The sequence below is a fragment of the Amblyraja radiata genome, chromosome 23 (assembly GCF_010909765.2).
Source record: "Amblyraja radiata isolate CabotCenter1 chromosome 23, sAmbRad1.1.pri, whole genome shotgun sequence".
NCBI classification, from domain to species: domain Eukaryota; kingdom Metazoa; phylum Chordata; class Chondrichthyes; order Rajiformes; family Rajidae; genus Amblyraja; species Amblyraja radiata.
In genome coordinates, this window is record NC_045978.1 from 23,712,226 (window position 1) to 23,738,787 (window position 26,562).

At 45.4% G+C, this 26,562-nt stretch overlaps 1 pseudogene; it reads left to right on the plus strand.

The window, feature by feature from the left end:
• Positions 1–231: 231 nt before the first annotated feature.
• LOC116986070 lies at positions 232–26,562 on the plus strand (annotated as a pseudogene).

Below are 26,562 nucleotides of genomic sequence, written 5' to 3' on the forward strand. Positions count from 1 at the left end.
ACTCGTTGGCGGAACTCAGCGAGTCGAGCAGCATCTGTGGGGAGGGAAGGAATTGGATATGTTTTGCATTGCAGTAGGGTTGCCAACTGTACCAGTATTAGCCGGGACATCACATATATTGGTTTGTCCCATATGGGACTGCCCTTGTCCCGTAATTGACTGCTACTGTAATCACCAGAAGGTACGCTTACAGGCAGATCCTAGATCTTACAGACAGATCCTAGATCTTACAGACAGATCCTAGATCTTACAGGCAGATCCTAACACAGCGTGCGTGCGTGTTGCATGTGGAGTTCTCATCAGCGCATTAACGGACTGCTTGAATCAGTCAGGAGCAGCGAGAAATATCAATGGAAAAAATCGACTTGGTGAGTCCCCCCCCCCCCCCCCCCCACCCTTCCTCTTTTGCAGTGATTACATGTCTACTCTATAGGCACATAAAGATAGGGTTATTTGGTGTTATTTCTGTCTGACTGGCAGTCATATTATGCTTTATATAACACTGAAGATATGTACATGGTTCCTATATTGGATTTGTTTACCTATTCAGGGTTGTTGTTTTTTTTCCTCTCTCTTTCTCTTTTGAAAAAGCCCCCTGTTACCATCTGCTAGCTGCCAGCCCCCTCGGTCACTTCATCCCAGGCCTGCACCATACCCACACCGCCGCGGCACGACACCTTTTGCCCATTATTTGAGAGTGAGAATGTTGGCAGCCCGAGGTTGAGTCCATGCCCAGGAACAGTCACAGTCACGGTAGCGCAGCGGTAGAGTTGCTGCCTTACAGCGAAAGCAGCGCCGGAGACCCGGGCTCGATCCACGCCGACGGGTTATGTCAGTACGGAGTTTATACGTTCTCCCAGTGACCTGCGTGGGTTTTCTCCGAGATCTTCGGTTTCCTCCCACACTCCAAAGACGTACAGGTTTGTAGATTTATTGGCTTGGTAAATGTAAAAGTTGTCCGTGGTGGATGCAGGATCGTGTTAATGTGCGGGAATCGCTGGTCGCCACGGACCCGGTATCTCTAAACTAAACAGGGAACCTGGTGGAGACGGCCTGACAGTCAGCACCCGCCCAGAACAAGGTGCACCATAATATCTCCAAGCCCAGGTGGCCACACCACAAAACTATGTGTGCGTGCAGTTGCTTTTAAGACAATTGCCTGTGTTAATTGCAATAGCATGGACGATTATTTAATTTAATATCGATTTTTTAATTTGGTAACGCAGAGGCCTTTCAACGTGGTCAAACCAGTTATGTACTTCAATGTATGATTGTTTAAGAATCCAGGGAGAATCTCTCACCAGCTTTTTTGCATTATCAAAGCAGAAAGCTGAAAATAATCACATGATGTCATACAAGAATTTTCCCGAACAGTCTGTGACCCATAGCGCTGTGGCCAGTGGCGCTATATTTAACCCCCATAGCACTGCAGCCCACAGCTTTGTTTAAATTCCCACGCGTTAAGCCAACTATGCTCGCTAAACCGCGGCAAAGCTGTGTGTATTACAATTACGCTCCAAGTCCGTAGCGCTGTGTATTGCTTTCCGCACCAGTCTGCAGCTGATAGTGCTTTGTTCCCAAGGAGGGGGGGGGGGGGGGAGAGAACTTACTGGCGGTTTTATTAATGGCTGATTTCTCACCTGCATAAAGGCAGGCGCCAGTAAGCCATGTTAGTTCATGTACGAGAGGGGTTCACCGACTGGCTGAGTCACGATCAGAGCCGAGGACGGAGGCAGAGAGAGAGCGAGAGAGAGAGAGAGAGGTGTGCTGCTGTAAAACTGAACCCAGGCATACCAAGACAACTATTTTTTTTGTTATCTCTCTTGCCAGTTGAGTCACGATCTGGGCGGTGGCACAGAGAGAGAGGTGTGGTGCTGTAAAACTGGACTCCGCGCATACCGAGCCAAGTGTTGTTTTTGTCCTCTCTTAGAAACATAGAAAATAGGTGCAGGAGTAGGCCATTCAGCCCTTCGAGCCTGCACCGCCATTCAATATGATCATGGCTGATCATCCAACTCAGTATCCTGTACCTGCCTTCTCTCCATACCCCCTGATCCATTTAGCCACAAGAGCCACATCTAACTCCCTCTTAAATATAGCCAATGAACTGGCCTCAACTATGTTCTGTGGCAGAGAATTCCAGAGATTCACCACTCTCTGTGTGAAAAATGTTTTCCTCATCTCGGTCCTAAAAGATTTCCCCCTTATCCTTAAACTGTGACCCCTTGTTCTGGACTTCCCCAACATCGGGAACAATCTTCCTGCATCTAGCCTATCCAACCCCTTAAGAATTTTGATTTAAATCTTTTTATTTGAATTTCACAGCAATTGGCATACATACAATCCAATCCAATCCAACTTTATTTGTTAAGCACTTTAAGACAACCAATGTTGACCAAAGTGCTGTACAGAAGAATAAACAAGACATCATAAACAGACAACATAACAGAACATAACATAACAGCTCACATAAGGCACATAAATCACATATGAAATACAACAATAAATCAAAAGACATAAAACATGAGTAAAAATAATAACCATGCAATAAAGCAATCAAAATAAGAAACTAAATCAAGCAAATAAAGTCGACATCTTACTGGGTATCAAAGGCCACGGAGAAGAGATGGGTTTTAAGAAGAGATTTAAAAACAGACAGAGAAGAGGCCTGTTTAATGTGGAGAGGCAGATCGTTCCATAATTTGGGTGCCGACACAGCAAAGGCACGGTCCCCTCTGAGCTTCCGCTTAGTTTTAGGCCCACTCAGGAGCAGCTGATTATCTGACCTGAGAGAGCGGGCGGGTGGGTGTAGAAGCTCAGATAGGTAGGGCGGGGCAAGACCATTTAGGGATTTAAAAGCAAATAAAATAACTTTAAAATGGATCCTAAACTGAATAGGCAACCAGTGGAGTGAGGCTAAAATGTGCGAAATGTGCTCATGTTTACGTGTGCCAGTTAAAAGACGTACAGCTGCATTCTGTACCATCTGGAGACGGGCGATGGAGGACCCACTAACCCCCACATACAGTGCATTGCAGTAATCCAGCCGAGTGGTAACAAAGGCGTGGATTACCGTCTCAAAGTGCTGCCTTGACAGAATTGGCTTTATTTTGGCCAGCTGCCTCAAATGGAAAAAGCTTGATTTAACAACAGCCTTGATCTGACTGTCAAATTTAAGCTCAGGGTCCAATTTAACCCCTAGGTTTGTGATGCTTGGTTTGATATACTGGGCCAGGGAGCCCAGATCTACAGGGGGGGCCCCAGTGGTGCCACCAAAAACCATTACTTCCATCTTTTTATCATTAAATTTTAAAAGGTTCAGAGCCATCCAGGCCTTTATGTCGTTGAGACACTCAAGTAACAGTCCGACAGAGTGTTCATCCTTCTTTTTAAGAGGCACATAAATCTGACCGTCGTCTGCATAAAAGTAGAATGAAATGATAACAGACAGTGACAGTCAAGGCATAATTGTGCAACAGTATGTAAGCGACCCTCAAAGCCCTTACCCTTACCCACCTTCAACCCACCCGAATCAGGTCGGAACCAAACGGGGACAAACAACACTCACATACATACACATCCACACAAATATGGTAAGATAAACGAAACAAAAAGTACTAAAAAAATTTTTTTTTAATTAAAAATTTAAAAAAGGGGGTCACTAATAACAGTAAATAAGTAAGTGATTAAATAAATAAGTGTGGGAGGGGGGGGGGTTAAGGGGAGAGCAGCTGCAGTAGAGCAGAACAATGGTGGAGAGCACTCAGTCCTCTTCCGAGTCCGGGGACAAGTTACAGGGTTACAGGGTTTCCTTTATTGTCATTCAGACCGAAGTCTGAACGAAATTTCGTGCCTGCAGTCATACATACATACAATACAATAAAAAAACAACAATAAACACATATTAACATCCACCACAGTGAGACCACATAGCACCTTCTCACTGTGATGGAGGCAAAAGTCTTAGGGCTGCAGTCTCTTCCCTCCTCTTCTCTCTCTGCGCTGAGGCGATACCCCACCGGGCGATGTAGCAACCAGTCCCGCGGCTCAAACACCGCGACCCCGGGAGAGTTAACAAGTTCCAAGAAAGGGTTCCATGGCAGAGAATTCCAGAGATTCACCACTCTCTGTGTGAAAAATGTTTTCCTCATCTCGGTCCTAAAAGATTTAGCCTGCCCAACCCCTTAAGAATTTTGTAAGTTTCTATAAGATCCCCCCCTCAATCTTCTAAATTCTAGCGAGTAGAAGCCGAGTATCCAGTCTTTCTTACCAATAATGATTTGCAATTAAACAGACGAGTGAGCCTTTTTCTGTTCAACTTGTCAGATCCTTGAGCCTGTTCCCTTGTAACAATTGGCGTAGTCGGCAGGATGGACGAATAGAATAGAAAATGTTTGATAAAAAGAAATAACAAACGAGATGGCGCTGGTTCAGGCCAAGCACTCCCGCAACCAGTTGCAGCCGCTCGTCGCCTTGGCATCAACAGGCAAAACGTCAGTAGTGTGGGACTGGTGAAAGAATCAAGAGGCTTAAAGGTCACACATCCTTTGTGAATTCATGTTATCCTGCCTGATGGCGACCACATTGGTCTGTACATTGGTCTTTGCAGATGACACAAAGCTGGGTGCCAGTATGAACTGTGAGGAGGATGCTATGAGGATGCAGGGTGACTTGGACAGGTTGGGTGAGTGGGCAGATGCATGGCAGATGCAGTTTAATGTGGATAAATGTGAGGTTATCCACTTTGGTAGCAAAAACAGGAAGGCAGAGTATTATCTAAATGTTGTCGTTGGGAAAAGGGGAATTAAAACGGGATCTGGGGGTCCTTGTTCATCAGTCAATGAAAGTAAGCATGCAGGTACAGCAGGCAGTGAAGAAGGCGAATGGCATGTTGGCCTTCATAACAAGAGAAGTTGAGTATAGGAGCAAAGAGGTCCTTCTGCAGTTGTACAGGGCCATAGTGAGACCACACTTGGAATATTGTGTGCAGTTTTGGTCCCCTAATTTGAGTAAGGACATTATTGCTATTGGAGGAGTGCAGCGGTGGTTTACAAGGTTAATTCCCAGGATGGTGGGACTGTCATATTCCGAGAGAATGGAGCGGCTGGGCTTGTATACTCTGGAGTTTAGAAGGATGAGAGGATATCTTATTGAAACATATAAGATTATTAAGGGTTTGGACATGCTAGAGGCAGGAAACATGTTCCCGATGTTGGGGGAGTCCAGAACCAGGGGCCACTGTTTAAAAATAAGGGGTAAGCCATTTAGAACGGAGATGAGGAAACACTTTTTCACACAGAGAGTTGTGAGTCTGTGGAATTCTCTGCCTCAGAGGGCGGTCGAGGCCAGTTCTCTGGATACTTTCAAGGGAGAGCTAGATAGGGCTCTTAAAGATAGCGGAGTCAGGGGATATTGGGAGAAGGCAGGAACGGGGTACTGATTGGGGATGATCAGCCATGATCACATTGAATGGGGGTGCTGGCCCGAAGGGTCGAATGGCCTACTCCTGCCCCTATTGTCTTTCTCTGGTCGTATTGCTGATGGCATTATGGTTTGGGACCTCCAACAAAACAAGTTAATTTCTACGATGCATGGTCAGACAGACTCGGTTACTGGTTTGATCCTGGGTGGGGTAAAAGAGAACATCACCATCCTCGCTGACCACTGGGACAATCCTGTTGGCCATAATATTACATCGTTGTATGTGCGGATTGGCATCACGACCGTGTGGACTTTACTACAGCCTGCGTGCCGGATGTAACGTGGTAACGCCTGCGGGCCGGATGTAACGTGGTAACGCCTGCGGGCCGGGTGTAACGTGGTAACCCTGCGTGCCGGATGTAACGTGGTAACCCTGCGTGCCGGATGTAACGTGGTAACGCCTGCGGGCCGGGTGTAACGTGGTAACGCCTGCGGGCCGGGTGTAACGTGGTAACGCCTGCGGGCCGGATGTAACGTGGTAACCCTGCGGGCCGGATGTAACGTGGTAACGCCTGCGGGCCGGATGTAACGTGGTAACCCTGCGGGCCGGATGTAACGTGGTAACCCTGCGGGCCGGGTGTAACGTGGTAACGCCTGCGGGCCGGATGTAACGTGGTAACGCCTGCGGGCCGGGTGTAACGTGGTAACCCTGCGGGCCGGATGTAACGTGGTAACCCTGCGGGCCGGATGTAACGTGGTAACCCTGCGGGCCGGGTGTAACGTGGTAACCCTGCGGGCCGGATGTAACGTGGTAACCCTGCGGGCCGGGTGTAACGTGGTAACCCTGCGGGCCGGGTGTAACGTGGTAACCCTGCGGGCCGGATGTGACGGTAACTAGATTGTTCGAGGGGTGGAATGTTATACGAGAATTTTCCCGAACAGCCTGTGACCCATAGCGCTGTGGCCATAGTGCTATATTTAGACTGAGAGTCAGGGGAGAGGGAAACGAGAGATATAGATATATGATGTAGAGAGAAATAGAACAAAGGAATGAAAGAAATGCAAAAAAAGTAACAATAATCTTGGAAATGCTCCATTGTTAGTTGTAGGCTAGACGGGGGAAAGAGAGGCGAGAGATTATAGACGGCGATATAGAGAGATATAGAACAATAACAATATGAATTCCATATTTAAACCATTGGGTTTTAAGCTGCCCAAGCGAAATATAAGATGCTGTTCTAGCTCCCAGTTCTTGAGCTTGGGTTGAGTTCAGCTGCTCAGTTGAGCACTAGCACCAAATTTGACTACAGTGTAACAAATCTTCCAAAGATAGTCACTCTGAAGCGTGTGCCATGATTGACCATGGGGATGCTGAACATTTAGTTAAATGATCTCCGCTGGGCCATTAACACAGGTCCTGGATGTTTCTGCTCAAGTGAGATAACACAGAACTAGCGTGATCGATGGTCCTGTTTCCATGCTGCATCTCTAAATTAAATTAGGGCAGCACAGTGGTGCAGCGGTAGAGTTGCTGCTTTACCGTGCCAGAGACCTGGGTTCGATCCTCACAGCAAGTGCTGTCTGTACAGAGTTTGCACATTCTCCCTGTGACCATGTGGGCTTCCTCCTGGTGCTCCGGTTTCCTCCCACATTCCAGAGATGTGCAGGCTTGTAGGTTAATTGGCTTCTGCAAATGTCCCTCATGCACAGAATAGAAGTAGTGTACGGGTGATTGTTGGTCGGTATTGACTCGATTGATTATACCTTTAATAATCCTTTACAGGAAATTACTCTGGGCCTAAGGGCCTGTTTCCATGCTGTTATTATCTTTAAACCAAACTACACTAAACTGCACAAGTAAGGAATGTTCCTGCTGGAGGATAACATTGTCCTTCCCCATTTTTGTCTGCAACACGAGTCCCGTCCAAATAAAAAGCCACTTGGTCAGAGTTTTGTAAAATCATATTCCTGGATCTTCGTCTTCTTATCGAGTCCATACACAAGATTAGAAGTTGTTCAGCCAGAGCTGGATACACTTCTCGACATCTGCATACGATGGTGTCTGTCTTCTTATTCTTGTGCGTGGTGGTGGAAAGATTGGTGAAAACAGGGCCGCGACGTGAATGCTCTTTCCTTGACCCGATATTCCTGGATAAATTCAGCAGAGGTGCTGGTGGTAAGATGGAAGGAGCAATAATTTGGATGTATCTGTTCTAAGATTTCTCTGTTGTCACAGGAGCTTGCGATCCCGGATGATGAAGTCCTGCAGAACAGTAGTCTCATCCAGCGCCTGACAGCTGCAGCCAAAGATGCAGCTCTCCTTCAGGGGGTCCTTATGAGGACAAAGGAAGATCCAAACAGCAGTGAGGTCAGTTCTGGTGAGAGTGGACTTTTAATTTGGGCAGTACGTTGAAACTCGTGGTCAAATTTGCAATCAATCCTACATATATTCTCGTTAAATTGCTCCTGCTAACTTATACGGTACGATCATCATAATCACAATCGTAATTTATTAGCCAAGTATGTTTTGCAACATATGAGCAAAAGGGGGGGGGGAAAGGGGGGTCAGTCCACCCCACGACAGAAGAGGGAGGAGTTGTACAGTTTGATAGCCACAGGGAAGAAGGATCTCCGCGGTCTGTACTGCATCTTGGTGGGACAAGTCTGTTGCTGAAGGTACTCCTCAGGCTGACTCATGGGTCATGGAGGAGGTGAATTGTATTGTCCAAGATTCTTCGCAGTTTGAGGAGCATCCTCCCCTCCACTTATCTCCTACAAAGCCACTGAGTCCCACAGCTACCTCGACTCCACCTCATCTTTCAAGGGGACTGTCCCTTGCTCTCAACTCCTCTGTCTTTACCACACCTGCTCCCAAGTTGAGGCTTTCCACTCTGGGACATCTGCAAGTCTTCTTTCTTCAGTAAAGTTGGTTTCCCCTCGCTGCTATTTTCTTATGGATTTCAGCATGAAGTCCCTCCTTTTTAAAAATTCTTTATCTGTAGAAATATACTATATTTAAGGCACAATTAAAATGCAACTTGTTTAAATATTTAGGAACTAGGTTTACCACCAATGTATTGTCTCCTGATCATGAAACACTAACTGAAAGACCTGAAGTATGTTTCCATCACTTCCAAATTTTGATTTCCAGTATTTGTAAATGTCCTTTCGTTGGACTCTGTACTAGATTATATTGTATTGCTGATAGTTTTAGTCTCATATACCTAGTGTAATGGATCTTTCACCTCTTCCCTTCTAGACGATCAACTATGCTCCCTTCAACCTGTTCCCATCACCGGTACCAACAAGACTCTTCACCCAGGCATTTGAGGTCCAGTAAGACTTCAACGTGCTAGTTGATAAAATCAGCATGGATTCAGAATTTCTAAAACAAGCACTAGCAAGGTGAGACTCTGACGATAGGATATACAAAAAAAAACGGGCCCTCCAATGTAAAGAGGGGGTTGCATTCACAGAAATCTGTCCTCATCGCCATTTTCTGTAACGTGAAACCACGTCATCGGTTCATGCGTCAAGAGACACGTTGAATAAAATATAAATGTTGTGGTGGTTTTTCCACATTCATTCTGAGAGAGAAAATTTGATTTCACATGTGGAATTTCTGCCCGGTGATGTGTGAAATCTTTTCAAGAAAGTTTCTGTCACCTAGGCGGCTGTTGTGCAGGAGTTGCCTATGCAGTTGTACAAAGTACTTTGTGTATCTGCTGTCTGGACTCTCTCTTGTTTTGCATTGGATGTTGCAGGTTTGTCCTGCGTTCTCTACTCCTCTCTTCCATGTTCACTTGTTTTGTTGCTCTTGTCCCCTGGAGCCTTTTTAAACGGTCATAGGAATTGTTGTTGCAGGTTTAAACTTAAACTTAAACTTATAGGGTGGGCATTTCGGAAATGCATCCTGAAACTGCTGGAGATTTTCTCAACGACAAGAGTAATTTCTGACTCTAGAATAAATAAATGAACACGGGAAGAAGTAGAACCTTGTTAACCACCCACACCTTCCTAACCAACCATACTTTGATTTTTTTTCAAAACCCCTGTGGACAGTCCCATTCCTAAATCTAATTTTCTCCAAGGCTGAGATATTTAAACTCCTGGCCCTCCCATGTATCCATAATTTAATTCCCTTCCTCCATTGTAGTTGCCGTGCAAAGGGCTTGAAATCTACAATTTCCTCCTTTGTCTGAGCTTTTGGTCATTCATCCATCTTATGTGGTTCAGTGTCAATTTTTGGGACACAACAGCAAAGAGCCTGGATGTGTTTTCTACTGCATTAGTTCCATATAAGTGAAAGTAACTATTTTGAAGTGGTAACGGTAGCGGGAGACGGTCAAGGAAAGAGCGGTCACGTCGCGGCCGTGGTTTTCGTTAAACTTTCCAACACCAGCACAAGAAGCACAAGAAGCGCAAGACAGACACCATGGTATGCAGATTCCGAGAAGTGTGTTCAGCTCCCCCTAACAACTTCTTGGGAAAAGAAGAATAAGAAGAAGAGAAGAAGAAGAAGAAGAGAGAAGAGAAGAAGAAGAAGATAAGAGAATAAGAAGCAAGAAGCATCAATACTCAAGAAGAACGAAGAAGAAGAGACGAATAGACTCACTAGAAGAAGTAATACATAAAGACATAGAATAAGAAGAATACAGAAGAGCGCCTAAGACCCGACGACTCAGATAATACTACTCCACTCCTCCCCTACGACTCATCCATCATCCTACTCCGACTCAGCCTCATCCTCCTCCTCCTCCTCCTCCCTCCTCCTCCTCCTCCGCCTCATCCTCCTCCTCCTCCTCCTCCTCCTCCTCCTCCTCCTCCTCCTCCCTCCTCCTCCTCCTCCTCCTCCTCCTCCTCCTCCTCATCCTCCTCCTCCTCCTCCTCCTACCTCCTCCTCCTCCTCCTCCTCCTCCTCCTCCTCCTCCTCCTCCTCCTCCTCCTCCTCCTCCTCCTCCTCCTCCTCCTCCTCCTCCTCCTCCTCCTCCTCCTCCTCCTCCGCCTCCTCCTCCTCCTCCTCATCCTCCTCCTCCTCCTCCTCCCCTCCTCCTCCTCCTCCTCCTCCTCCTCCTCTCCTCCTCCTCCTCCTCCTCCTCCTCCTCCTCCTCCTCCTCCTCCTCCTCCCCTCCTCCTCCTCCATCCTCCTCCTCCTCCTCCTCCTCCTCCTCCTCCTCCTCCTCCGCCTCCTCCTCCTCCTCCTCCGCCTCCTCCTCCTCCTCCTCCTCCCTCCTCCCTCCTCCTCTCCTCCTCCTCCCTCCCCCCTCCTCCTCCGCCTCCTCCCCCTCCTCCTCCTCCTCCTCCGCCTCTCCTCCTCGCCTCCGAAGAAGAAGAAGAAGAAGAAGCGGGAGACATGAGAGACAGAACCTAGAACAAAACACTTAGTGCTGGAGGAATTCGGTGGGTCAGGCAGCATCTGTGGAGGAAAATGGAAAGATCACATTTTGGGTTGGGACCCTTCTTCAAACTGATGGAATAGAGGAGAGATAGCCGGTAGAAAGAGGGGAGGGGAAGCACAGGGCAAGGACTAGTGATAGTTGGAGCCAGGTGAGGAGGGTTAAAACCACCTCCATCGTGCCAGTGCCAAAACACTCCACTGCGGCAAGCCTCAACGACTTCCGCCCAGTTGCACTTACCCCCATCATCACCAAGTGCTTCGAGAGGCTGGTCCTGGCACACCTCAAAAGCTGCCTACCCCCCACACTGGATCCCTATCAGTTTGCCTACCGCAAGAACAGGAGTACGGAGGATGCCATCTCAACGGCACTTCACTCCGCCCTCTCCCACCTCGACAACAGAGACACTTACGTAAGAATGCTGTTCATCGATTACAGCTCAGCATTCAACACCATTATACCATCAAAACTGATCACCAAACTCGGTAACCTGGGCATCGACCCCTCCCTCTGCAACTGGATACTGGACTTTCTAACCAACAGACCCCAGTCTGTTAGGTTAGACAAGCACACCTCTTCAACCCTCACCCTGAACACCGGCGTTCCACAGGGCTGTGTGCTGAGCCCCCTCCTCTCCTCCCTCTTCACCTATGACTGCACACCTGTACATGGTACTAACACCATCATCAAGTATGCAGATGATACAACGGTGATTGGCCTCATCAGCAACAACGATGAGTCGGCCTACAGGGAGGAGGTCCAGCACTTAGCAGCATGGTGCGCTGACAACAACCTGGCCCTTAACTCCAAGAAGACCAAGGAGCTCATTGTAGACTTCAGGAAGTCCAGGGGCGGCACGCACACCCCCATCCACATTAACGGGACGGAGGTGGAACGTGTTTCTAGCTTCAGGTTCCTGGGAGTCAACATCTCCGATGACCTCTCTTGGACCCACAATACCTCAACTCTGATCAAGAAGGCTCACCAGCGTCTCTTCTTCCTGAGGTGACTGAAGAAGGTCCATCTGTCTCCTCAGATCCTGGTGAACTTCTACCGCTGCACCATCGAGAGCATCCTTACCAACTGCATCACAGTATGGTATGGCAACTGCTCTGTCTCCGACCGGAAGGCATTGCAGAGGGTGGTGAAAATTGCCCAACGCATCACCGGTTCCTCGCTCCCCTCCATTGAGTCTGTCCAAAGCAAGCGTTCTCTGCGGAGGGCGCTCAGCATCGCCAAGGACTGCTCTCACCCCAACCATGGACTGTTTACCCTCCTACCATCCGGGAGGTGCTACAGGTCTCTCCGTTGCCGAACCAGCAGGTCCAGGAACAGCTTCTTCCCGGCGGCTGTCACTCTACTCAACAACGTACCATGTGACTGCCAATCACCCCCCCCCCCCCCCCCCCCCCCCCGGACACTTATTATTATTTATTCAAATCATTTGCTATGTCGCTCTTCCAGGGAGATGCTAAATGCATTTCGTTGTCCCTGCACTATACACTGACAATGACAATTAAAATTGAATCTGAATCTGAATCTGATCTGATCGGCAGAATGGTCAACTGGGAAAAGGGGAGGGGGGTAGAGATAGTACAATGGCTCAGGTTTGACTAGACAAATAGGTGGAAATGATGGAACCTGAGAAGGAAGGAAGGTGGGGAGTGAAATGTAGGACCAGAGGGAGGAGTGGAGGGTGGAAGGGAATGTTAGGGTGGGCATAGGGAAAGAACAGGAAGGGATGTGATAACAGCTTCCTGGAAATACCAAGGCTTGGGCTAATTGAAGTCCAGAAGAATGAGGGGTGGCTGTATTGAGATTCCAGATCATTGTTACGCACGTGCTGATAGTAGATGCTAAACAAAAACAGAAAATGGGGAAATTCGCAGCCGTTCAGACTGCATCTGTGGGAAGAGAAATGGTCAATATATGACATTGGGAAATGTTTGTCAGAACTGGGAAGGAGACGAAGGAAGCTTGCAGACACAAGCAGCTGCAGATTATGCAATCTTGAGCAAAACACAGAGTGCTGCATGAACTAGGCAGGCCAGGCAGTGTTTGAAGAGAGAATAGACAGACACCATAGGTTGGGACATCTTCTCTCGAAATGTCACCTATTCCTTTTCTCCAAAGGTGCAACCTGATCCGCTGAGTTACTCCAGCACTCTGTGTCTATATTTATATAACCCATGGTACACAAAAATGCTGGAGAAACTCAGCGGGTGCAGCAGCATCTATGGAGCGAAGGAAATGGGTAACGTTTCGGGTCGAAACCCTTCTTCAGACTGAACTTTATATAACCCATGCTGTCTTGAGCTTCCTGTTAGCAAGATCGTAAAAACATTGCTGAAATGTGTATGGAATTGGGCCTGTGGGTCAAGGAATGAACTGTGTCTAACGTATTACATTAAATGTAATTGAACTTTGTTTTGGTTGTTTAATTGCTGCAGTCTTATCAAATATGTTTTTGGTGCTGCCTTTTCCAGTACTATAGAAGCAGATGGATTTACAGCTCGCCTGTTCAGCATCCACAGTCAGGTGCTTGAAGAAGGAATTACCCAGGTAATGGATTATGTTTTATGCCGTTTCGGAGAGGACCTTCTCGAAAAAACATCCAATCATTTTATATCCGTCAAAAATGATAACATTTGGTGCAAAAAACACCATGAGTAAGAGTGTGATGAAGTACTGTTGATCTGCGGGGATAGCCTCAAGCAATGTTAATAGGCACAAGCATAGGCTGGAAGAAATCAGCAGATCAGGCAGCATCTGTGGAGGGGAATGGACAGGTAACTTGTGTCAGAACCCTTCTTCAGGCCTGGGAGGGAGGTTGCTGGAAGAAAGATGTGAGGGGAAGAGTTTTTGTCCCACCCCTTTCTCTCATCTCTTTCCATCAGTAGCAGGATAATCATTCCAGATGATTTGAGTTCCTCCGGAGGTTAGTTATTTCGCTTCAGAATCCAGCACGTGGTCTTTTGTGTCTCGAATTCATACTTCAAATTGGTAATCTTATAGCGGCTCCTAGTGGTTAAGCCGTGCATGCAGAACCCTCGTCAGAAGTTGGGACTGTCACGTGACAGGGATTTTCACGGGGTTTATAGAGTTAGTAAGTTTGTTCAGCAGCTAGTGCTCTTTGCAACGGCAAGAGCTTAAAAAAAAAAATTTTCTCCCGGCTAAGTTCTCGTGTCGTTCAAGTTAGACATAAATGCTGGAGAAACTCAGCGGGTGAGCGGGTCTATTTGTTCAGCATCTGCAGTTCTTTCTTAAACGTGTAGTTCAAGCAACGTTTTGTTAATAAAACCATTTGCTCTTCCCGCTTGGTCTCGCTACAACCTCCTCTATACATGCAACTGCAACTTCAGCTGATTTTCAAAAACGCGGGCATTGTCTTAAAACCTGCACATTGGGAAATGTTTCATGTGGTAACGCTTTTGCATAAACTTGAGTCCAATCATTTTAATTTTATTCCCCTTGTTCAGCCTATAACTCTGGGTGTGAACCGATCAGACTACATGTTTGACAAGAGACACAGTGAGAGTGCCACTCTGAAACAGGTGGAGATTAACACCATCGCTGCCGGCTTGGCAGGGCTGGCTTGCAGGATCCCTGAAGTCCATCGGTAAGATTCGGCATTAGGCGGTTTCTGTCCATTTAGTTCATGTTGTGTCCAGGGTCATGGTCTGCTCCTCCCATGTAGCATCCGTCAATATAGGGCATGCAATTCGGGAGCGACACCTATCCCCATAATATTTCCTGATCAGAGACCTGTCCAAGTGTCTTTTCAATGTTGTTATGGTACCTGCCTCAACTACCACCTCTGGCAACTCGTTCCATGTATCCTCTGAGTGAAAATGTTGCGCCTCAGGTCCTATTAAATCGTTGACCTCTCACCTTAAACCTTTGTCCTCGGGTTCTGGATTCCACTACCCAAGTAAAAGTCTGCGTGAATTCAGCCTATCTATTCCACTTGTGATTTGATGCAATTTAATTTATCCTCCTATATTTCACATAGGCATGTATTGAATGTCTGGGGAAAACCTGACGAAGCGGCAAAGATCCTGAGTAACAGTGGAAGGAATTTGCAAAGGCATCACTAAAGCATGGCAATTGTATGGGTCACATGAGTGAGTACCGTTCAACAGTAAATGGAAATCAAAAGATCGCAGATACTGAGAAATCTGAGCTAAATACTCAACACGTCAAGTAGCATCAGTGCAAAGGGAAATCAAGTGGTCATTCAAGATGAAGGGCCCTTCATCAGAAACTGGGTATGGTAAACAAACCTGAAGCCTGTTTCTTATAATCCTGAAAGATAGACACAAAATGCTGGAGTAACTCAGCAGGACAGGCAGCATCACTGGATAGAAGAAATAGGTGATATTTTGGGTGGAGACTCTTCTTCAGACGGAAGGGTCTCGACCCGAAACGCCACCCATTCCTTCTCTCCAGAGATGCTGTCTGGATGTTGAGGTACTCTAGCATTTTGTATCTACAGTATCTTCGGTGTGAACCAGTATCTGCAGTTCCTTCCTGCACATTTCATTATCATTGGTTTAATTTAGTTATTGTCATATCTCCTGCACTCCAGGGAAACAGTGTTACCCTAACCAATTTATTGTTAGAATTTAACCCCTTCAGTCCCAGCAAAGTCCTTTTGAATCTCTCCTGCACTCTCTCTTACTTAATGACATCTGTCCTATAGTATGGCGACCAGAACTGCCTACAAAATTCCAGATGTGGTCTTGTAACAATGAGTTGCATAGCTGCAACCCAACTCTTGTACTCAATGCCCCATCCAATGAAGGAAAGCGTGCCACGTGTTTCCTTCAACACTTTGTCTCTGCCTTCTCTCTCTCTTGTCATTTACTGTACATACCTTAGTTAATGCTTAGTTTATTTAATTGTCAGTGAAAAGCTTTTTGGTGCATGTAATCCAGACAGTGAAAGCACTATGCATGATTACAATTGATTCATCCACACTACGTATACAGGATAAAGGGTATAACGTTTAGTGAAAGATATAGTCTTGTAAAGTCCAATTAAAGATGGTTTCAATGTCTCCAATGTGGTAGATAGGAGGTCAGGACACCACTCTAGTTGGTGAGAGGATGGTTCATATGCCTGATAACTGGGAAGAAACGGTCCCTGAATCTGGAGGTGTGTGTTTTTGAACCTCTGTACCTCTTGCCTGATGGGAGAGGGGAGAAGAGGGTAGATTATTTGTGCAGAGGCCACACCCAATAACATTAAGTATCACATGAATGAGGAAAACCCATGGCGGGGATTGTATAATGCTGACCATCAGTATTTTGTGCTTTGCATTCAGGGCAGTGGTTCTCTTCCTGGTTGAGAGAATCTCGAAGAATATATTTGACCAACGCTGTTTGGAAATGAAGCTTTGGAACAGGTTTGTGTCTGCAGTTTGAGGTTATCAGTTAGTGTATTTTCTGTGTGTGGCTCATTGTTATGTTTACTTATTGGTTGTGTCGTTCTCCGTCTTGGTTAATGAGTTCCTCACCTTGTTGATCTGAATCTCGGCACAGTGGCGCAAGGAGACGGCACAGTGGCGCAGCAGTAGAGTTGCTGCCTCACAGCGCCAGAGACCAGGGTTCGATCCTGACTGTGGGTGCTGCCTGTCCGGAGTTTGTACAGTTTCCCCGTGACCGTGTCAATTTCCCCAGGTGCTCCGGCTTCCTCCCACACTCCAAACACGTGCGGGCCTGGAGGTTAATTGGCTTTGATAAAAATTGTAAATTGTCCCTAGTGTGTAGTGTGTGCCACACTAACGGGGCGGCACGGACTCGGTGGGCCGAAGGGCCCTTTTCTGCGCTGTATCTCTAAACTAAACAAAAAATCTCAGCACAGACGAGTTTTAAACAAGCCAAACCTTGTGAACCATGTTAGATGATCCAACATATAACCATATAACAATTACAGCACGGAAAACAGGCCATCTCGGCCCTTCAAGTCCGTGCCGAACACTTATTTTCCCCTAGTCCCATCTACCTGCACTCAGACCATAACCCTCCATTTCTTTCCCGTCCATATACCTATCCAATTTATTTTTAAATGATAAAATCGAACCTGCCTCCACCACTTCCACTGGAAGCTCATTCCACACAGCTACCACTCTCTGAGTAAAGAAATTCCCCCTCATGTTACCCCTAAACTTTTGTCCCTTAATTCTCAAGTCATGTCCTCTTGTTTGAATCGTCCCTACTCTCAATGGGAAAAACTTATCCATGTCAACTCTGTCTATCCCTCTCATCATTTTAAAGACCTCTATCAAGTCCCCCGTTAACCATCTGCGCTCCAAAGAATAAAGACCTATTCTTGATTTTATTTTTCGCTCTGTTGGTGTGCGTAACGTTTTGGAACCAATGGTTGCACAATTAGTGGTGGCACATTGAAAGCAAAGCTAGAGAAGTGGATTCAAATCCCATCATAGCAGAAGGAGATGTTAAATTCATAATTAATTATAGTCTAAGAGTCATACAACACTGAAACGTACCCTTCAGTACAACTTCCCCGTGCCCACCAAGATGGTCCATCTACACGAGTCCCACATAAGACACAAAATGTTGGAGTAACACTGGCAGCATCTCTGGAGAACATTGATGGGTGATGTTTTGGATCGGGACCCTTCTTCAGGCTGATTCACACCCCACAATCAGTCTGAAGAAGGGTCCTGCATGCATCGTCAACTATCCATGTTCTCTAGACACTGGTTTACCCCAGCACTTTGGTTCCTGTACTGTAGAATGTTCGGTAATGGTGTATACCGTGTTACTAATGTCCTGTACACATCCTTGCATTCCGAATGCATTTTTGTACTGGGGGAGTCCCAGTCACTGTCAGACATGACAAACAAAAATATAGAATTTGTGCTAAAGGAAAGTATAGGGACAAACATAAAGTGCAAAGTCAACTCTGTGTCTTTCTGTTTTTTTTATTTAGTCTGTGCTTTAAGAGTGTCATTTCTGTGTGCTGTTGGGCTCTTGATATTTTCATTACTTTCTATGACAGGAATCTTCGTGTGATAAGGAGACAAATGCTTGAAATATATGAGCGAGGGACCTTGGACAACAGCAAAAGACTTCTCGTGTGAGTTTCTGCCTAGTTGACACTAGTTGCCTGAATAACTGTAACAAGATGGTTGACCAGTTTTAAATGTTGTAGATGATAACTGAGTCGTACCTTGTTAGAGTGGAGAGGATTGAGAAGTTCCCCAATCAATCCGGGATGATTTCACTACTTTCAATGACTCAGTGCAGTGGTCTTGTGTACATACATTGTACCTTCCAATCCTTCAGTCACTGCACATATCCCAACTTTTATTGAGGACTTTAGACTTACAGAGTGGAAACAGGCCCTTCGGCCCACGAGTCACTACCGACCAGCGATCACCCCGTACACTAGCACTATCCAATACACTAGGGACAATTTACAATTTACAGAAGCCAATTAACCTACAAACCCGTACGTCTTTGAAATGTGGGAGGAAACCGGAGCACACGGAGAAAACCCATGCGGTCACAGTGATAATGAGCAAACAGCACCCGTGGTCAGGTCTCTGGCGCTGTAAGACAACTCTATCGCTGCACCACCGTGCTGCCCTAAAGTTGTTTTAGATTCTGTTTTGTTTATTCTTTCAAATGACACTAGCAAAATGAATCATTTGTACAATTGCAAAACAGTTATATGCTCCACTGCATCTCTAACTAATGACTAACATACAAATGCAAGTCAACATTGTTTATTAAACTGGCCTTCTTTCTATGTAAAGATACACATTCCACATTTGGATTATGTTCATTTCCCTATTTTATAAGACAACACACGAGTCTGCAGCATGCACGGAATGCGTTGCAGTTACTTGTCAAGGTTACTCTAACAACACCTCCCAAGCAACCAACAAGGACAGCAAATGCACGGGAATACCACCACCTGGATGGCACCAGAGCCAGGCGACTCTTTGTGTGCTGGTCACAGAAGTGGATCTGCAATCACGCATTACAATCGCAACACCCTTTTACACCTCTACTCCAACAGCAGCGTTTCTTACTTTAACTAAGCTCCCTTTATCATGTATCTGTAAACTTTGGATGGCTCGATTGTAATCGCACATCATCTTTCCATTTACTGGTTAGCACGCGACAAAGGCTTTTCACTGTACCTCAGTACACGTGACAATAAATTAAACTCCAGGGCCCCGTCCATGCTGCGCACCCGCTTGAGATGGAAATGCATCTCTGTTCCTTCATGGTCACTGGGTCTAAAATTCTACCCCATAGTTCAGTGGGAGCAGCTCACCAGGAGCCATGCAGCGGGTCGCCACATTCTCCCACTACATTCTCGAGGACAATGGGGAGTGGGCAAATAAAGGGTGGTCTTGCCAGGGATACCCCGACGCTGACAAATGTCCAGTACTTGTAATTAACAGTGACCTGACAGTTGCCTGACTAACTCTATAATCCAAAAATGTCAGGAAGAACTAAGCAGGTCAAACAGCTTCAGTGGAAAGAGAAGCTTCTCATATTTCAGTGATTCAAGTTATTTTCATTGATTTTAAATTTAGTTTTGGTAAATGTTATAACGTCTGTCCATGTTGTGTTGATGTTTAGAGATGGATTTGAAGTTGCTGTTGTCTACTTTCGTACTGGATACAGTCCAGATGATTACCTTAGTGAAGAGGTTGGTGCGTTTATTTTTAAACTTCCCACCAATGCATATTTATTTATAACAAGGCCTGTAGTCATTGCTGTCCTTTTAAACTCATTTTCTATTTGTTGCCCCTCATCGGAACATAGAACAGTACAGCACAGTAACGAGACTCTTTGGCCGACGATGTCTGTGCCGAAACACCACCCCCGGCAGCACATTCCTGCTACCTAATAGTAAAGATAGACACAAAAAGCTGGAGTAACTCAGCAGGACAGGCAGCCTCTCTGGAGAGAAGGCATGGGTGACGTTTCGGGTCGAGACCCTTCTTCAGACTGGTGAGGAAAGGTCTCAACCCAAAACGTCACCTATTCCTTCCCTTCAGAGATGCTGCCTGTCCCGCTGAGTTACTCCAGCTTTTTGTGTCTATCTTCGGCTTAATCCAGCATCTGCAGTTCCTTCCTACACATTCTTGAGTGATATTCTTGCACTAGCTTGTCAATGTGGTCAAGCTGTTGGCTGCATTTAGTACAAGCTTGGGCAAGTGTGTGGCATCCACACAACCGCCAATGTGACTGCTTCACTGAAATTGTTACAGGATGCTGAATCAGAAACTCACGGCACATTTAAACTTTGTGTAGCCCTGTCTTGCAGGGTTGCAGACCTAGGGCTGGCAGGTGGGTTCAACCTGGGTAGCTCTTTCCTAACCAGGCTGGTCTAAGGGGGCTCCTTCTTCATTGATTTTAATTGAGGGATTTTTCTTTGGGGGGTGGGGGAGGGGGGGAGATGCCAGACATGTGTCATTTGCTCTTCAAATCAGTGCCTTTTTGTGTTTGTGCCACTGAGTAACATACTTAGAATTGTGACCGTGTGAAAATTGGCTCATAGAACCCCATAGTAACCGGTATCTGCATCTACGTATTGATCCAGTGGATGGTGGCAACATTAAAATGCAAATACTTTAAAGAGATAGTATGGAAAGAGGCCCTTCTGCCCACTGAGTCCACGCCCACCATCGATCACCATTTCACAGTGGCGCTATATCTGGATCTGGATGCAGTTCGCTGAAAAGCTCTAGGTAGACCATCACTCAGCACTGGACAATTTGTTATGTTTTTATCAAGCCAATTAACCTATAAAACTGTACATCTTTGGACTGTGGGAGGAAACCAAAGAACTCGGAGAAAACCCACGCAGATCACGGGGAGAACGTACGAACTCCATACAGACAGCACCCGTAGTCGGGATCGAACCTGGGTCTCTGACGCTGCATTTTGCTGTAAGGCAGCAACTCTACTGTAGACTGCGCCACTATTGCCCCACTCCTTTCTCGGGGCAGTTTACAGAGGGCCAATTATCCGACAAACCCACACGTCTTTGGGATGTGGGAGAAAACCGGAGCACCCAGTGGACACTTGGACAGCACCAGAGGTCAGGAACGAACCCAGGTTCTGGAACTGAGAGGCAGCAGCTCTATCAGCTATGCCACTGTGCTGCCCATTTCAGAAAAGTCGTGCAACCATTTTAAGTGATTCTTGATTAGTTATTTGATTAGTACGGGGGTCGGGGGATATGGGGAGAAGGCAGGAGAATGGGGTTAGATCAGCCATGACTGAATGGCGGAGTAGACTTGATCAGCCAAATGGCCTAATTCTGCTCCTATCACATATGACCTCACGATTAAGGATAATGGGAATTGTAAACTGTGAACAGTGGCAAGAGTGAGTGAACAGTAAGTTTAGGACTGATATCCAATAATTGACATCTATTTAACATGGTATAATGTATCCACTTAATCTTTACTTCAGTGCTGGATTGCACGACTGATGATTGAGCGTTCCATGGCAATTAAATGCCCAAATATCGCCACCCACCTTGTGGGAACCAAGAAGATTCAACAGGAATTGGCGCGTGAAGGAGTCCTTGAGAACTACCTGTCAGACGACCCGGCTGCTGTTGAACGAATCCGTGCAACTTTTGTGGGCCTCTACAGCATTGACGAGGTAGTCTACTCTAGATAATGGCTGTATTGATAAGGCACCAGAAGGTGGCAATGCATCCCATAAAAAAACAAAACATTGAACTATAAAATTGTGGTGGGAACATTTACCAATGGTCAAGAATCAAGAATGTTTTGGACCTGCTAGAGGCAGGAAACATGTTCCCGATGTTGGGGGAGTCCAGAACCAGGGGCCACAGTTTAAGAATAAGGGGTAAGCCATTTAGAACAAAGACAAGGAAACACTTTTTCTCACAGAGTTGTGTCAGTGGAATTCTCTGCCTCAGAGGGCGGTGGAGGCCGGTTCTCTGGATACTTTCAAGAGAGAGCTACATAGGGCTCTTAAAGGCAGCGGAATATGGGGATATGGGGAGGAGGCAGGAACGGGGTACTGATTGTGGATGATCAACCATGATCACAGTGAATGGTGGTGCTGGTTTCGAAGGGCCGAATGGCCTACTCCTGCACCTATTATCTATTGTTTATAATATTGAGATGGGAGTCATGTTAGCAAGTGGAATTAATATTTACTGATCTTTTTGCTGTAAACTTGTGCATCAGAAGTTATTTAATAACTTAAATAGGAATGTTACAAAAATTTTAGATTTAGAAAATCAAGTCTGCAATTTATCCCATCAGATAGAGCATAAAAAGAAGTTTAATTTGACACCTAATTCACTTTCATATCTTCAGTATTAAAAAAGTTATGGCCAATTTCATACTCGGAAATTAGCATCTTGTTCCCTATTGCTTTTGATGTTGACTTAACACAAAAGCTGTAATCGAGGACAGTCAAAAGCCCATAACTTTCTTAAAAATCAAGAGAACTGAATGACATTTTCAGTTATTATAGATTGAAGCATTCTGAAACAAATATAAAACATCTTACTTGGATGACCTGAAATTAAAGCATATAATTAGTTAATTACCTAATTGTAGCTAATTACAAAATTGACTTGTGACAGAAATAGTAATAAACACCCAGACTGCCTTGAAAATTCAAAAATGTGATATTTTCAAGATCAGAACTTTAATATTATTGTATTAATATGCTGTAAGTCTGTAACAGATAGGTAAATAAATTACAATTTCTAGCAATAGACCAAGTCTTTATGGAGAAGATCAGTTGCTAGCTGGTACATTGGCATATCATAATCAGTAGCATCATCATACTCCTCAGATTGTAACCAATAAGCAACTCTGTACACCTTGTTTTTCCTCAACTTTTCAACTTTGGCATTGTAAACTAAAAGTTTTTGCTCTTCAAACCACGCATGACATGCCTTTCTGCCCATCACTTTCCCACTAACAATGTCCTGTAGATTACATTTCTTAAGAAAAGGATTTTTTTTAAATAGCCCAAGTATCCAAATAACAAACTAATCCCATTCACACAAGAATTCACAATATAACTTGATTTTTAAATCTCACTGTCATGAATTTATATCCCAGATGGAAGGAATTTAATGTTTAATTCCCATAAATTAATCAAGAAACATCCACCCAAAATATAATCAAATTATTGTTTTTTGCACAATACATGTGACTCAAACTGTTGTGAATATTTAGTTTAAAAATAATGACCATGGAGAGAGAGAATGGACACAAAATATAGACAATTTAGACGGCTTATCTCCAAAAAAAAGGGCATTTTAATCATCTTGCTTCTGGAACGCGATCGATTGGAACGTTGCATTTGCAGTGAATTTGAACCCCATATCGGCAGGAAAAACACTGCTGGTTCGTATGGGGCCCAAATATTCGCCTGTAGAGGATTGATTAAAGTCATCCCAAGAAGCAAGTTTATATGTAAAATAAACGATTTTTATCCCATATGTTTTGTCCCGTATGTGAGATCCGTACGTTGCAGGCGTTGATGGCGTTAGAAGTCGCTTTTTATTTTAATATAATCATTAAATTGTCTCGCGATTAAAAAAAAAAAATCAGGAATGGAAGTCGGAACGCTTTTTCTGCAGCAGCTGGCAGCCCGAAATCGGCCTCGGACATACGGTAGAAAACTGGATTTTAATCCCGCCCACCCCCCCACTCCCCCCCCCCCCCCCCCCCCCCCCTCCCCAAAGGCACCAAAGTCACCAGTGGCAGAACTTCAGCGCTGCTGAAGGTAAGTATTGTAACATTGCTAACTTAAACTAAAATTCTCTCTGTGGCAGGGTCCCGAGGGCGATGAAATAATAGCTAAAGCACTGGAGGACCCAGGAGCCTATGTGCTGAAACCACAGTGAGAGGGAGGAGGTAAGATGGTGCTTTCTCTTTGTAAATTGAAGAAAGAGGTTTCCTCTAAATTTCACATGAACTAGAGTCCCTCCTCAAGCTGGGGTACTGTTTGATTCACCACTACCCCATTGGGGACAGTGGACTTTGTCTATGAAACTGAAAGGGAATAGAAGCAGTAGACAACAACTTATTGCGTTTCTGACTAAAGTACAGCAGATTTTGCCAGTTACCAGCCTGAACTTGTATCAGATACAGGTTAGGCCACATGGTAAGCATCGTAACCATTGTAATACGCTGGAGCTTTGTAATTTGGTCACCACCTCTCTGGATGGGTCTCGGGGAAGATGCTGAAGATGTTTGATTGGATTGACTGAGGATTGATTGAAATGGTTCCAGAGATGAGGGAAAATGTCAGACTGGAGACGCTGGCATTGTTCACTGGAGAGCAAAGGAGGTTGATAGATTTGATAGAGTTGCACTGGATCGTGACAGGCGTAGGCGTAGATGTAGAGGGCAGCCGTTGGCACCAGTGATCGGTTCAATCACAGATGGATATAAAATGAACGGATAAATCTTTAGACACAAAATGCTGGAGCAACTCAACGGGACAGGCAGCATCTCTGGATAGAAGGAATGGGTGACGTTTCGGGTCAAGACCCTTCTTCAGACATGTGTTTAACTCGTACTATTTGTGTTGCTGTTAGGAAACAACATTTTTGATGAAGAACTCGCGCATGTTCTGGGGAGTATTAAAGGTGATTCACAGAGATCGGCCTATATCCTGATGGACCGCTTCAAACCACAGGTGGTGAAAAATTACTTGCTGCACCCTGGGGCGGTTGTGCAACTGTTGGAGTGTACACCTGAGTTGGGAATGTTTGGTGTCTATATCAGGTAAGGAGAGGCCTTGGATACTTGCTGTCATTTTGGTCTGTTCTCACCTCATTCTGCTGAAGCATTTGATTCAGGTGCAGCGTAGCCTGGGAATAAAGTTTCACTCTTGGACTAATTCCCCAGCAGAGATCCAAGCGAGATCCTGACTTACTGAATTAAGGTAGCACGTGGTGGTGGAAGCACACTATTCAGCCTGGAGATCTATGACCAGTGGAGTTCCGCAGAGATCTGTGTTGGGACCTCTGGTGTTTGCGAATTCTATAAATGATTTGGACATAAACATAGACGGGTTGGTTAGCTAGTTTGCATTTGACACCGAGATCTCTGGGGTCGTGGACCGTGAGGAAGGCTGTCGCATTATACAGCGGGTTATTAATCAGCTACAGAAATAGGCAGAGAAATGGCAAGAGTCAGGAAGACATGATGCAACTTTATAGGACTTTGGTTAGGCCGCATTTGGAGCATTGCGTGCAATTCTTGTCACCCCATGACAGGAAGGATGTGGACGTTATGGAAAGGGTCAGGGGGTTTACCAGAATTGCCAGATTAGACGATGGTTGCCACAGGGAGATGTTGGACAGACTTGGATTGTTTTCTCTGGAATGACAGAAGTGTGTGGAGATGTGGCAGAGGTTTATAAAATTATGAGAGGCACAGATAGGGTAAACAATTAGAACCTTTTCCCTGGGACGGTAAATGCAAATATTGGAAGGCATACTTTTAATGTGACAGGCAATGTTTAAAGGAGATGTGCAGGACAAGTTATTTTACACAGAGGATGGTGGGTGCCTGGAACGTACTGAAAAGCAGATATGATGGTGTCATTTAAGAGACATTTAGATTGGCATATGTATAGGCAGGAATAAAGGGACATGGATTATGTGCAGACACATAGGAGTTGGCCATGGCATCATGTTTGATAAAGAAATGATGGGCTGAAGGACCTGTTTCTGTCCTGTATGGTTATATGTGCTATGCTGCAACACAGTAAATGCTCTGTGTACTTGAAGGCAGGAAGGAGGTCTCACAGCATTTACTAATCTGGTTGTCTAATGACATTATCATGATGTACTAGCATCTTTCAGGCAATGATAATCCTTAGCAGTTTACTGAGTCCACGGGCAGGATCGGGATGGTGGATAAATGCTGGCATTGGCAACAACATCCCCATCCCACGAAAGATTAAACAAAAAGACTCGAGGCGTGTTATCTTGGAATCGCAACAACGATTCCTTTTGGCTGTCAAAAAATGGTAACCTAGCAAAGAAAATAACCAAAAATAAAGCAGATGTAATATAAAAGGAACTGCAGATGCTGGTTTATAACAAAGAAAGACATACAACCCAAAATGTCACCTATCCAGAGATGCAACCTGACCCGCTGAGTTACTCATTTCGTGTGTGTCTTCAAAAATAAAGCAGAACTCAGTATCTGGGGAGAGAACATAGAATGTAGAACTGAACAGCATGGGAACAGACCCTTCAGCCCACTATGGCTGTGCCCAACATGATTCTAACAAAAACTAATCTCATCTGCCTGCACTTAATCCAGTTAATGTTTCAATTACCTGACTGGGTAACTGGAGGAGGAGTGGGTGGAAATACTGTGCGTGTAATAGTGTGGATTTTCATAGTGTGGATTGGTGAGCACTAGTGCTTGTGAATGTTGACTCTTGTGTTTCTCTCTTGTAGGAATTGTAATCGACTGTCCATGAACATATGTGCCGGGCACCTACTTCGCACAAAGAGCATGAAGTTTGCAGATGGAGGGATATCTGATGGAGTGGCTGTTCTCGATACGCCTTATCTCGTCTGATCCACGTGGCTCAAAATGCATGCAGGGTGGTGCTTTACTGCTATAGAAATTCAACCAGATCTCTCCCACCTCTTTCTGGTCTAGAGCTAGGGCAGTAGGAGTGATGTCTCTTGATTAATTATTTAATAACAAATTCAAAAT